Source organism: Cupressus sempervirens, chromosome 7, assembly GCF_028749045.1.
Source record: "Cupressus sempervirens isolate cs-2001-9-10 chromosome 7, ASM2874904v1, whole genome shotgun sequence".
NCBI lineage: Eukaryota > Viridiplantae > Streptophyta > Pinopsida > Cupressales > Cupressaceae > Cupressus > Cupressus sempervirens.
In genome coordinates this window covers 806,922,818-806,935,592 of record NC_143124.1, presented here as the reverse complement: position 1 = coordinate 806,935,592, position 12,775 = coordinate 806,922,818, and the positions used below count along the sequence as shown (strand labels likewise).

At 33.5% G+C, this 12,775-nt stretch overlaps 1 pseudogene; it reads right to left on the bottom strand.

Moving 5' to 3' along the window:
• Positions 1-575: 575 nt before the first annotated feature.
• Positions 576-3,693, bottom strand: LOC149549841 (protein CTR9 homolog pseudogene; annotated as a pseudogene).
• Positions 3,694-12,775: the final 9,082 nt, after the last annotated feature.

Genomic DNA, 12,775 nt, shown 5'->3' with positions numbered 1-12,775 from the left:
AGATAAAGCATATACATTGAAGTACGCAAAAAATGATATAAAAAAAGGACAAGTATAGGCTGCCATAAAAACAATAAACAGAAAAAATGTAAAGATGCCCTACAGATGATTCGTTTGAGGCTTTTGAATATATCTCATTTAATTACGTCAAACATATTTGGAGGGGACAAAGCATATTTGATTGACTAAACTTTGAGGTATCTTATCCATCGTCATCGTATGCATCATCTTATCTTGGAATCTGTTAGGTTAAACCTCAAGAAAATAGATAATCTATTTTCAATTGTGTGTTCTTCTAATCTAGAATCTGATAGGAAGATAAAGCATATACATTGAAGAACACAGAAAATGTTCTAGAATAAGGACAAGAATAGGTTGCCCATATAAAACAATAAATAGAAAAAAAGAAAAGATTCTATACAAATGATTCAATTGATGTTTTTGACTTGGAACAATGTCAAACAGATTTGGAAGGGACACGACATATTTGATTGACTAAATGTTTAGGTAGCTTATCCATCATCACTCTATGCATCATCTTCTCTTGGAATCTGTTTAGTTAATCCTCAGGAAGCCTAGACATCATCATCAAAAGTATTGTCTTCTCTCAGACTCTGTTTTTGTAAGGGTTCTTCATCTTTAGAATCAGTGTATGCACATCTCCTTCGTGATTTTGCTGAAATTGGAGAATTTGTCTCGCCGTCATTAGAGTCTTCTAGACCTACAGCTGCAAGAAGATCTTGGGCATTTTTCGTATCAGCTTCTGCCTTATCATTCATATAATTTGCCTCATTTTCCATGGCAATATCAGGTTCCTCCATATTAGAATCATAAGCCTTGTGATCCTTATCCTTCTTCTTTTTCTTCTTTTCCTTCTTTCTTTTCTTTTCAGATTGACCAGCCTCATCATCATCATCATCCCTGTCCTTACACTTACTCTTCCATAATTATTTCACACGTTCAAATTGCTCCTCTTGTTACATCACCCGCTGCAATTCTTCTTCTTTTTTTCTCCTTTCCATCATAATCCTTCGTTCTTCCTCAGCTTTCCATTTTGCCTCATCAGCTAGGAGAAGTTGGCGTGCTACTTCTAACTTTTGACGGCTTTGCTGTTCTTCGTGTTCTGCTGCTTCTCTGTGAACTTTGGCAGCATCAAGCAAGTGTTTACAGTAGTCCACATGCAACTCTATCTTCTTCTCATCAAAGCCATGTGTATGAGGGCTTGGCACTACTGACAGTTGTCTAAACACATGGAGCACATTCTTTAATTCAGACATTGCTTGATGAACCTCATCAGCAGTACGTTTTTGCTTTTGAAGTGTTGAAGTTGAAAACTTCTGCATGGCAACACCAACATTAAAGCGTAACATGTAATTTGAGGGTGCCAAATGTACTGCTCTTAATAATGTTCTTTTACAATCTTGCCACTGTTCTGCTTCATAATGTGATCGAGCTAAATATAATAAAATTTGGGTGTCAGTGCCAAAATAGAATTTCCTCAAACAATTTTGATACATTTTCACTGCAAGCCCAAACTGTCCTTGTGCAAAGTAAACATGTGCTAGATTTAACCACACATCAGGCATTTGAACAAAGATGTTTTCTATTGTAGCTTCTTGAACCTGTGTGAAAATTTCCTTTGCAATATCAAAATGACCCCTTTCGGCTAGCACAATGCCTGCCCCATTTGCAACATAGACATTTCTAGGTCTTTGAGCCAACACTTTACAATACAGTTCCCTAGCCTTATCAAGATGTATTCCCTCCGCATCTAGATCCTTCTTCTCATTGCGTGAAGCTGCAAAATAATTCCAATTTCCAAGAGAATTAATATCAGCATAAGCATCCTTACCATCTGATACATTTTGTGCAGCTTGAATTGTTTCTTTTGCTTTAAGCCAGTCATCTGTTTTCAGTTCCAGGTTGCCAAGCATGGTAATTGCTTTTACTGAGGTTTTATCCACCTTAAGTGCCTCCCCAATAAATTCTAGGCTTAGTTGGATCTCATTTCGAGCCTGGGCCATGGCTGCAAGTCGTAGATATGCATCCACATAATCAGGAAACTTGAACAATATTAGCCTGTACAAAAGATTTGCTTTTTCAGTGTCATGTAGCTGTTCAAACAGCTTGGCAAGATTAAATAGTATGGTCTAATGATTTGAGAGACAGATGGAGAGAGAGATAATACAAGTGATAAAAAGACTCCTAGATAATATTCTTGAGGACAATGTGTATTATAGTCCTTACCATGTTTTCTTTTGATCTACCAAAAGGATGGTGGCATCCTGCAAATGGCATGACTCTTTCTACCACTTGTATTATCTCTCTTTCTCCATCTGTCTGTCCATTCTTTCTCTCAGATCATTTGACCAACATTCCCAAATCAAATCTTGACCCTATTTAGTGGATTCACAACATAAACTTCAAATGCTTCTCCTATCAAATATGTAGATTTCACAATAGCTAAGAAACATAATTTTAGGCATCATGGTCACATTTTTTTGGAAACATAATTGGGTTGTGTACCGAAGCAATGCAAAGCAACTTCCACACCTTCGATTCCAAGTCTAATTCATCTGTAAGAATGATCGCTTGCCAACAGTTGTTGAATACATCTGTAGCTCATGAACACAAGGTCCTCCAACAAATGTATTCAACAACTGTTGGCAAGTGATCATTCCTAGCTCATGAATACAAGGTGTAGGTCATGAATAGAAGGTCCTCCCACAAATCTATTTAACAGATATTGGCAAGCGATCATTCCTAGCTGCTTTTGTTTTATAAGGTTTGTCTCAATCCCAATAGGTTGTAGTTTCATTTTCTAGATGCACTTTGTTGCTTGGGTATACAACTCAATTACATTGATTCCAAAAAAATGTGACCATGATGCTTACAATTATATTTCTTAGTTGTTGTGTCCTAAGATCTCTTATGACCCTTTACGACCATTTATGATCCCTAAGAATAAATCTTAGAGCTCTTAAAATGTTGTAAAGGGTCATAAGAGACTCCTAGGAGGGGCCATGATGAGCTTCCACCTTCACGTGGTTGGCCCTGTTAAGTAGAGAATGCTATAGTTTTCACAAAACAAAGAGAAGCTCAATTATTTAAGGTCTTAGTCCATAGACAAATTAAATTAGACTTATTATCCAAAACACATAAAAAACATGCACATAAACATGGTAGGCACTAAATAGAGATAGTTGGAAGAGAATTAAAAAAAGATTAAGGATTATGTTATTTTAAGAAATATTTAAATAACAATTATAAATTGAGTTAAATCAATAAGTATTCATTTCTACCTTTTCCAATATAAATTTAAATATTTAATTTAAAAAAATAAATTGTTGACTCTAAACCAACAAAAGAGTAAGTTTGAAGAACAATATTAGTTTTACAAATTTTAAAAGCGATACTGATTAAGTGACACTAGAATAAGTAACATATGTACAAGATGTCATAATAGACATTTGTATAAGTAACATTTATTTGCATAGGTGACATTTTCATAACCTCATCAGCAGTACGTTTTTGCTTTTGAAGTGTTGAAGTTGAAAACTTCTGAATGGCAACACCAACATCAAAGCGTAACATGTAATTTGAGGGTGCCAAATAGTAGTAGCGGCCAGCAATTTCATAATCACCTTTGCTATGATAAGATCGTGCAAGATTATAATATGAATGAGATTTCATGAGAGGGTGGTCTGTCGAAACAAGAGCTATCTCAGTCAACTGTTCATTTGGATCTCCACATTGCTAATCACTTGGATCAATTCTTTTCTGTTTCTTCACAAAATAGGTTTGGTCCCAGAGTTTAGCAAGTCAAGAAAGTGAACCATTTAGGTTAGTGTCTCCCCTCCCAAATGATTTCCTCAAAATCAATATAGATGGGTTTTGAAGGAGTAATCCACGTCCAACAAGGATGGGTGGTACTATTAGTGGAACTTTAAGCCCTGTTTAGTTTTTCTTTTCTACTTCCTTAAGTACTGATTCTAAAAATTAGATGGAAGCTTGGGCTATTCTCTATACTCTTGAGAAAGCCTGTGTATCAGTCTGGAAAATTATTTTTGCAAGATGGACTATGATTCTTGTCACCCTTCTGAATACTGGAAATTTTCTAGATTGCTCTTGGAGGCTAGCCCTGGTGGCTATGCTGATGTGCAATTTAATATGTTTGAGAATGAATATGAACCTTTTTGTTAATATGATTCTAGATGTTAAGTAGTTAGCTATAGATGCACCCTTATGTGTGATCTTTTTTCTTAAATCAATATAAAAAGGTGTGGCCCCTCAGGCCACAACTTACGTGGAAATGAAAAAATGTAAAATAAACATAGATATGAGATAAAAAAAATAATAAACAATGGAATAATAACAAAAGCAATAGCCATTGCTAAAGTCTACCCTTCTCATACTTTGTCACTTGCATAAGCTCAAAAAAAGAGATGATATAAGCCCTAGAAAAGACATAGCTGTTGAACTTAGGAATTCTCATAAAACTTTTCAATGTGGAAATCATTTCTGATCATGCATCTGAAAGATAAGTCTCATCATAGATTTTTCTTAAAATCACAGTCAATGAATTTAAGGCCCCAGTGACATTTGTTGTTGTTCAAAATCTGCACCATACTAGACTATTTGCAAACAACCATGCAGATAGGCATTCTATAGATAGACTTGGGAACATCTTGCCAAGTCTTCAGTACATAATAAAGCAACTGAATTTCATAAATTGTTTTTTTGATAGTCAATTTGTTTAAATATTGCCCATAAAAAATTACTTAGTACATCTCATCTTTTTTCTGCACAGGAGCTTACAGTTCTGAAGAATCTGATAGCGAAGAATTTGAAGAAGATATTGTAGAAAAGGTATATTTGGTGTTCTTTTTTAAGTGAAAATGTGATTGGAAATTTTGTATATTGTCATATTTCACTTGCAAAAAGGTCAAATTGTAAATAGAGGTGAAGTTGTATGGATTTAAGTTTCTTCTTCATTATTTATAATGCTCTCGATTCCTCCTTTGTAGCTGTAAAAATACTTGTTTATTTTCACCTTTCCAGATACCCTTTACTAGGTTCTTCAAGATTCCAAAATATCTTGGGCTGACCCCACTCTAGCATGTCCTAACTCCTACTTGGTTTAGAGACCTAACTCCTTTTTATATGTGTCTTCCTCTTACTACTCCATTTGCAAGTTGTAAACAAATAATCCTTCTTCCACCAACAAGTCATTCCATTCAAGAAAGACCATGTCTGACGATATCAATGCACAAAAAAATAGGGAGGCAATTGCTAGACTGCGGTCTAACTTAAAAAGAAAAGGTGATGGAAAATGTTATTGTCCTTGAAAAATGTGTAAGGGCTTAAAGACTCAAAGATATTTAATCACAACAACTGAGCAACATTGTAGGCAACATGGTCACATTGAAGGGGGAAACGAGTATCGCCCATTGGTATGTATTTTAATAGTTTATAAATTACATGAGACATGATTTGATGATGACATCATGGTCATGGTTAATATAAGGTCATCATTTTCATATAGGTCAACATCCCTGAGTTTCATGTTATGGACCATGACAATTCGGAGGATGCAGATTTCCAAACGAGGGAATGTGGAGGTGTGAATATTGAAGTAGAAGGTAATGATACCATGGAAGAAGATCAGGATGATCAAAATGATCACGATGATCAAGATGATAATGATGATGATGATGATGGTGATGGTGATGCAGTGTTTGATGTACCTTTACTTGAGAAGGCAGAGCAGCCCCTATATGAAGGCTCCAAAACAACTCTTCTTGCCACTGTATTGCTATTGGTGAACTTGAAGGTAATGAATGGTTTATCCAATGTAGCAATGACACGTATGTTAAGGTATGCCATCTTCTTTTATTATTTTACTCGTAGTTCCCTTACAATTAACATTGGGTTCATGTAGCAATTAATATTCTTTAAATTAAGAAATTATATTTTTGGTTGTAGGTTGATAGGTGAGTGTTTGTTACCACCATCAAACATTCTACCTCGCTCATATCGAGAATTATTTTCCATCATGAAAGATATTGGAATGGAGTATCAAACAATAGATGCATGTCCGAACGATCATATTATATATTATAAATAGCATGAATTTGAAACACAATGCCCTACTTGTCATATCAGTAGACATCAATCAGATCAATTAACAAAAAAGGTGCCTCGCAAGGTTCTTCGGCATATTCCCATTATTCCACATCTGTAACGATTATTCAAGTGCAATAGCTTGGCACAATTTATGGATTACCATGCACACAATAGAAGTCAAGATGACATTATGCGAATGCCTACAGATGGTTCAGCATTTAAGGAAATAGAGGGAAAATGGCCACATTTTAAAGAAGAACCTCGTAATCTCAAGCTTTCATTGGCAGCAGATGGTGTCAATCCTTATGGAGAGATGAGATCTACTTACTCAGTGTGGCCTATTTTTGTTATCAACAATAACATACCTCCTTGGTTGTCCATAAAGAGAGAGCACATAATGTTGACACTGATTGTTCCAGGTATTTTTTGATTTAGTGGTCATCTAAATTAATTTATTATTACTAATCCATCAAATGGTCAAAATAATTATGTAATGTTTTTGCTCATTCAACTAGGTAAGTACCAAGTCAAAGATATCAACGTATTTATTGAACCCCTTATCGACGAGTTGGTGGTGTTATGGAATGGGGTTACTATGTATGACATTTGTAGACCAATAGGACAAAGACAATTTCAATTTTATGCAATGCTTGTATGGACAATACACGATGCCCCTGGGCTAACACATTTTTGTGGTATGTTCTCTTCTTTACACCTCTTTTTTGGTATGTCAAAGTTAACACATTTAGTCCAATTATACACGATCTTGTAGGTCTTCAGACAAAGGGTAAATTTGCATGTACAGTTTGTGGTCCAAAGACGAAATCTCGTCATTCAAAAAGTTTAAGAAAGCAGGTGTTTGATGAGAATAGACACTTTCTGCACAGAAATCATAAGTACCGAATTATCGAAAAACATCTTTTCAATGGTCTAGAAGAGACTACATCAAAGCCATAGAGAATGACACCTTGCCTATGGAAGTTGGTATACAATAAAATAAATCATCGAGCTAATGTCATTCCATTTGATGCTTTTTGTTTCAAATTTATATTTCGATATTGTGTTTTGTTTACTAATGATGTGATTGATGGTTGTGAAGGTCATCAAGACATCAATGTCCAACTTCCAAAAGGACTAAAAATTTATCCTACACAATTTACTAGGTTGTCATACTACGAGCAACTCCCAATTGTGCATTTGTTTGATCCTATGCATATTGAAAATAATGTAGCAAAGACATTATGGAAAATCTTGGATGGAAGGCGTGACAAAGATCAAATTGTCAAAACTTGTAGTGACATTGAAGAATCCAACCATGCAATGAAAAATGGTATTCGACCAAATAACAATGGAGACCGGATTGATACAAGTGCCCTTAGTTGGTTATTGTTAGAGCAGCAGAGAAATGCTATAAAAGAAGTCATAAAAAAAATACGATTTCCCATAGGATTTGCTGCGAACATAAACAATGTCATATCAAATAAAAGTGAATTTGGGCCAGGGTTGAAAACACACGATTGGCATACATTTATTAAGGTAATTCATGTTATTTTGTATTCACTATATATTTATATACTGCATGTAGTTTCAATTGCATTCTTTTATAAAATATTGACAAGATCATTTTACAAATATTGCAGTACGTTCTACCTCTATCTCTCCCACACCACTTTGCCAACAATGTCAGACAAGTTATATATGATCTTGAAAAATACATGAGGTGGTTGTCATCTAAAGAAATCAATAAAGAAGATATAAAATATTGGAAGAGAAAAATTTATCTTCTGATGTGTGAAATGCAAAAGTGTCTACCTCCAAGTTTTTTCAATGCACAAGAACACTACCTCATACATCAAGTTGAGGAGATTGAATTGTGTGGACCTGTACCAACCAGGTCAATGTGGATGGTTGAGAGGCACTTGAAATTTTTGAAAGGCTTGGTTCGATAGAGAGCACATCCCAAGGGTTCTATGGTGGAGGGATATATGGTATACCAGACCATGGTGTACATTACTGAATATCTTCCTAAGTTTGCAGCAAACATCCATGTAGATCGTATTTGGGATCCCAACTCAATCAACAAATTTGAAGGGGAGTACTTGATGGGCAAAGGTAGATCGAGGAAAGTGAGAGGTAAATCTAAGATTTTATTGTAGTTAATTAATTCATATAAATCTTCAATATAAGTTATTTTTAATTGGCGTATTTATTTGAAACAGGTGGTCGAGAGTTGGATGCAATACATTTGTATATTGCGGACAATCTTGATTGGATGATGGAATGGATTGAATGATGTCAACAAAATGGTTGCTCATTAACATGGGAAGGTGTTGCTTCATTGGTTACAGAAGCTCATCGTAATGGAGATTCCAATGTTATGCCGATGGTAGTTGATCTAGTAAATACTTTAAGAGGTGGAGAGGTACATAGAAATTTATTAATGATCATAACTTGACATATGTTTCGTATCAACTCATGATGCAAATAATTTACACAGACTTCAAAAAATGCAGGTCAAGCACCACAAAGCTATGTACTATCATGGCCAAAAATTCCACATAAAAAGGTTGGATGACACAAAGAAAACTTGTGATTCTGGGATAATTGCAGTTTTCGAGGTCACCAATATATCATCTAGAAGCGACATACATCCTCAACAATCTCAAAATCAATACTATGGCATCTTGGATGATATAATTGAGTGTGAATTTAACACCTTCAAAGTAGTTGTATTCATCGTCAAATGGTACATGTTATGACTAAATCAAAATGATCCAGATAGAACAGTTATTCAATATGATAATGGATTTACAATGATCAATACAAGGTCGTTTGAGCCAGTTGGAGATGAGCCTTATGTTCTTCCAAGCCAATGTGAGAAAGTGTTTTACTCAGAGGTTCCAAATAAACAGGGTTGGTCATTTTTTGTTAGACATGATCCACGAGGAAGGCCAATAAAGTATAATGTTATGGAAGAAGAAGCTATTGAAGATGATGAAGAAGCAGATGATGAAGATCAAGATGATGGTGATGACGATGATGGTGATAGTGATGGTGATGATGATGATGATGATGGTGATGATGATGATGATGGCGATGGTGATGATGGTGATGATGATGGTGATGATGGCGATGATGATGATGTTGATGATGATGAAGAAGAAGAAGAAGAAGAAGAAGAAAATCAATGACTACAAACGTCGTCACCCCTTCTGTTGACGATCTTGCATTCCATATATAAGGTAAATTTGTTCATAAAGTACTAAGTTTTTTGGATTTGATTGTGTTTGTTTATTTCATCAACGTTTCGGATTACACTACATGATCCATCATCAGGATAAGAAAGTGCAGGGTAGTAAGATATGCAGATTGGACCTTTCTCAAGAATTATAAGAAGAGAAGGGGGGAGCTCGTAAAACCATGCAATGCTAAAAAATAGAAAAAATAGCAAAAAGGTACACCCACCAAAAAGTATAAGAAAGAAGAAAAAATGAAAGAAAAAGGTTTAAAAAAGAAGGAAACTAAACAGAAAAAATAGCTACATATATATAGAAACAACAATTAAAATATATCCTGCCTATATATATATATATATATATATATATATATATATATATATATATATATATATATATATATATATATATATATATAAGTATAATAGCTATTAATATATTGGCTATTATATAATAAAATAGCTATATGAGTAATGTATAGCTATGTAACCACTTACAATAGCTAATGGATCAAAATATAGCTATATACAAGAAAAATACGATATACTATAAATGAAATATATAAATAAATAAGATATATGTATATCTAGGATATATATGCCAATATATATATATATATGTATATATGCGAAATAAGTAAAATATACAAGACATATATATATATATATATATATATATATAAAGGGCTGAAAAAAAACAACAAACTATATGTACACCATTTTTATGAATACAGGAAAATGAAAATGACCAAAACTAAATAGAGAAATGAATAAAAATACCCTTGACAACCTCCATTCGAGCACACTCAACAGACTCCACCACCCTTGATGCTTTCTCGGTTTCCCTTCTTGCTTGCTCTTCTAGTTCTTTTGTTTCGTGGTTTCCTCTTCTCCTTCTCTTTTTCCCCCCTCTCTTCTCCTCTTTCCTTCTTGGTGCTTGTTTCTTCTTCCATGGTGGGCAGTGTTCTATCTCTCTCTCTCTCTCTCTCTCTCTCTCTCCCGGGCACACTTCTTGCTTCTTTCTTGTGAGTGGGTTTTGTGCTTAGGCACCGTGGTTTCTTTTATTTTAGTGTCCTTTTGTCTCTAGTGTTGTTTATTTTTCACGTGGTTTTCTCCTTTCTTTTTTGTGCGTCCTCCTACCGATTCTTCTGTTCTTTCCTTGTTATCTAGTCTACTAAGCAAGTAAGAATTTTCTCCTTTATCCCTACATGCATGGCATTTTCCTCCTTCTTATTTATTTTTATTCATTTCTCTATTTAGTTTTGGTCATTTTCATTTTCCTGTATTCATAAAAATGGTGTACATATAGTTTGTTGTTTTTTTTTTTCAGCCCTTTATATATATATATATATATATATGTCTTGTATATTTTACTTATTTCGCATATATACATATATATATATATTGGCATATATATCCTAGATATACATATATCTTATTTATTTATATATTTCATTTATAGTATATCGTATTTTTCTTGTATATAGCTATATTTTGATCCATTAGCTATTGTAAGTGGTTACATAGCTATACATTACTCATATAGCTATTTTATTATATAATAGCCAATATATTAATAGCTATTATACTTATATATATATATATATATATATATATATATATATATATATATATATATATATATATATATATATATATATATATATATATATATATATATATATATATATATATATATATATAGGCAGGATATATTTTAATTGTTGTTTCTATATATATGTAGCTATTTTTTCTATTTAGTTTCCTTCTTTTAAACCTTTTTCTTTCATTTTTTCTTCTTTCTTATACTTTTTGGTGGGTGTACCTTTTTGCTATTTTTTCTATTTTTTAGCATTGCATGGTTTTACGAGCTTCCCCCTTCTCTTCTTATAATTCTTGAGAAAGGTCCAGTCTGCATATCTTACTACCCTGCACTTTCTTATCCTGATGATGGATCATGTAGTGTGATCCGAAACGTTGATGAAATAAACAAACACAATCAAATCTAGAAAACTTAGTACTTTACAAATGGATTGTGGAAATCTGTTACTGTTAAATTTGTTCATGTTTATGATGTTGCATATTGTTCATGTTGTCTTCTAAGTTATTTGTAGCATACACGTATCATGTAATTTTTAGTGAACTTAAGATAAATTATTAACATATGCAGGAAATTTGATTATATATTTATTGTGTTCATTTCTAATGATTACAACATATTTATAGTTACCAATGTTTATGTTGTGTCTGATTATGACCCTTTTTGCAAACAGTCAATTGACTACAGGTACATCATCACCCCTTCTGTTGACATGTTTGCGATGTTGCCTATTGTTCATGTTGTCTTCTAAGTTATTTGTAGCAAACGTGTATCATGTAATTTTTAGCTAACTTAAGGTAAATGATTAACATATTCAGGAAATTTGATTACATATTTATTGTGTTCATTTCTAATGATTACAACATAGGTTATTTATAATTACCAATGTTTATATTGTGTCTGATTTTCACCCTTTTTGCAAACAGTCAATTGACTACATGAGATTTGACCCGTTTGGCGTGGATTGTGCACAGTGACATGGATCAACAGGTATAAGTCAATAAATAGACATAATTTTCTTATATTCTTCTTGTTTATCATTGAGCACATATGTTATAAATAGAAATTATATAATCATATAATGTATTTATAGACGAAGAAGGTCTGTATAGAAATATAATTGTATAATCACTTTCAACTTACTACATTTTATTTATGTCACTTTCACTTTCCATTTGATGGATTGCAGGACCCACCAAATAGGTACTTGTCAGATCTATCTACATCAAATGAGGGAAATGAGGAAATGGTAGATGAAAGCTCTACAGGTAGTACGGCTAAAAGAGAGAGATCAACTAGAGGTCAAAAGAATAGAAAAAAATTGATAAATGCATGCAATTTTTCCTTGCTAATGGGGGGTCATGTTCTTATGATGATGAGACCAAAGGCGACATCAAGGTGCCCTTTCGGTACTCACACCTTGAGAAAGAATGGATACCCAATGAGCTACCTCCAATTAACATAGATTTTTGTGTTAATGAGAGGATATATCGCATTGCTCCATCCTCATTACATGGTTTGGGCCTATTTTCCATGGATGGGATAAAGGTATGTTACAAAAAAGTTGTCAAATTGTTAAAGTATGTCGGTCCATGTTACAATTACAATGATTGGATGCAAATTGTTCGATAAAAAAAAAGTATGCGTGGGTATGGGGTATCAGCTAATTATATACAACAGAAAGAAAATGATCAAAGTAAAAGATTTTCTATGTACATTGATGGGAGACCAAAAGAAATAAGTAATATTGCAGGTTTTATAAATAGTACGCGACCTGCTTCAACTAGTAAGCAACCCAATTTCATATTTGAGGC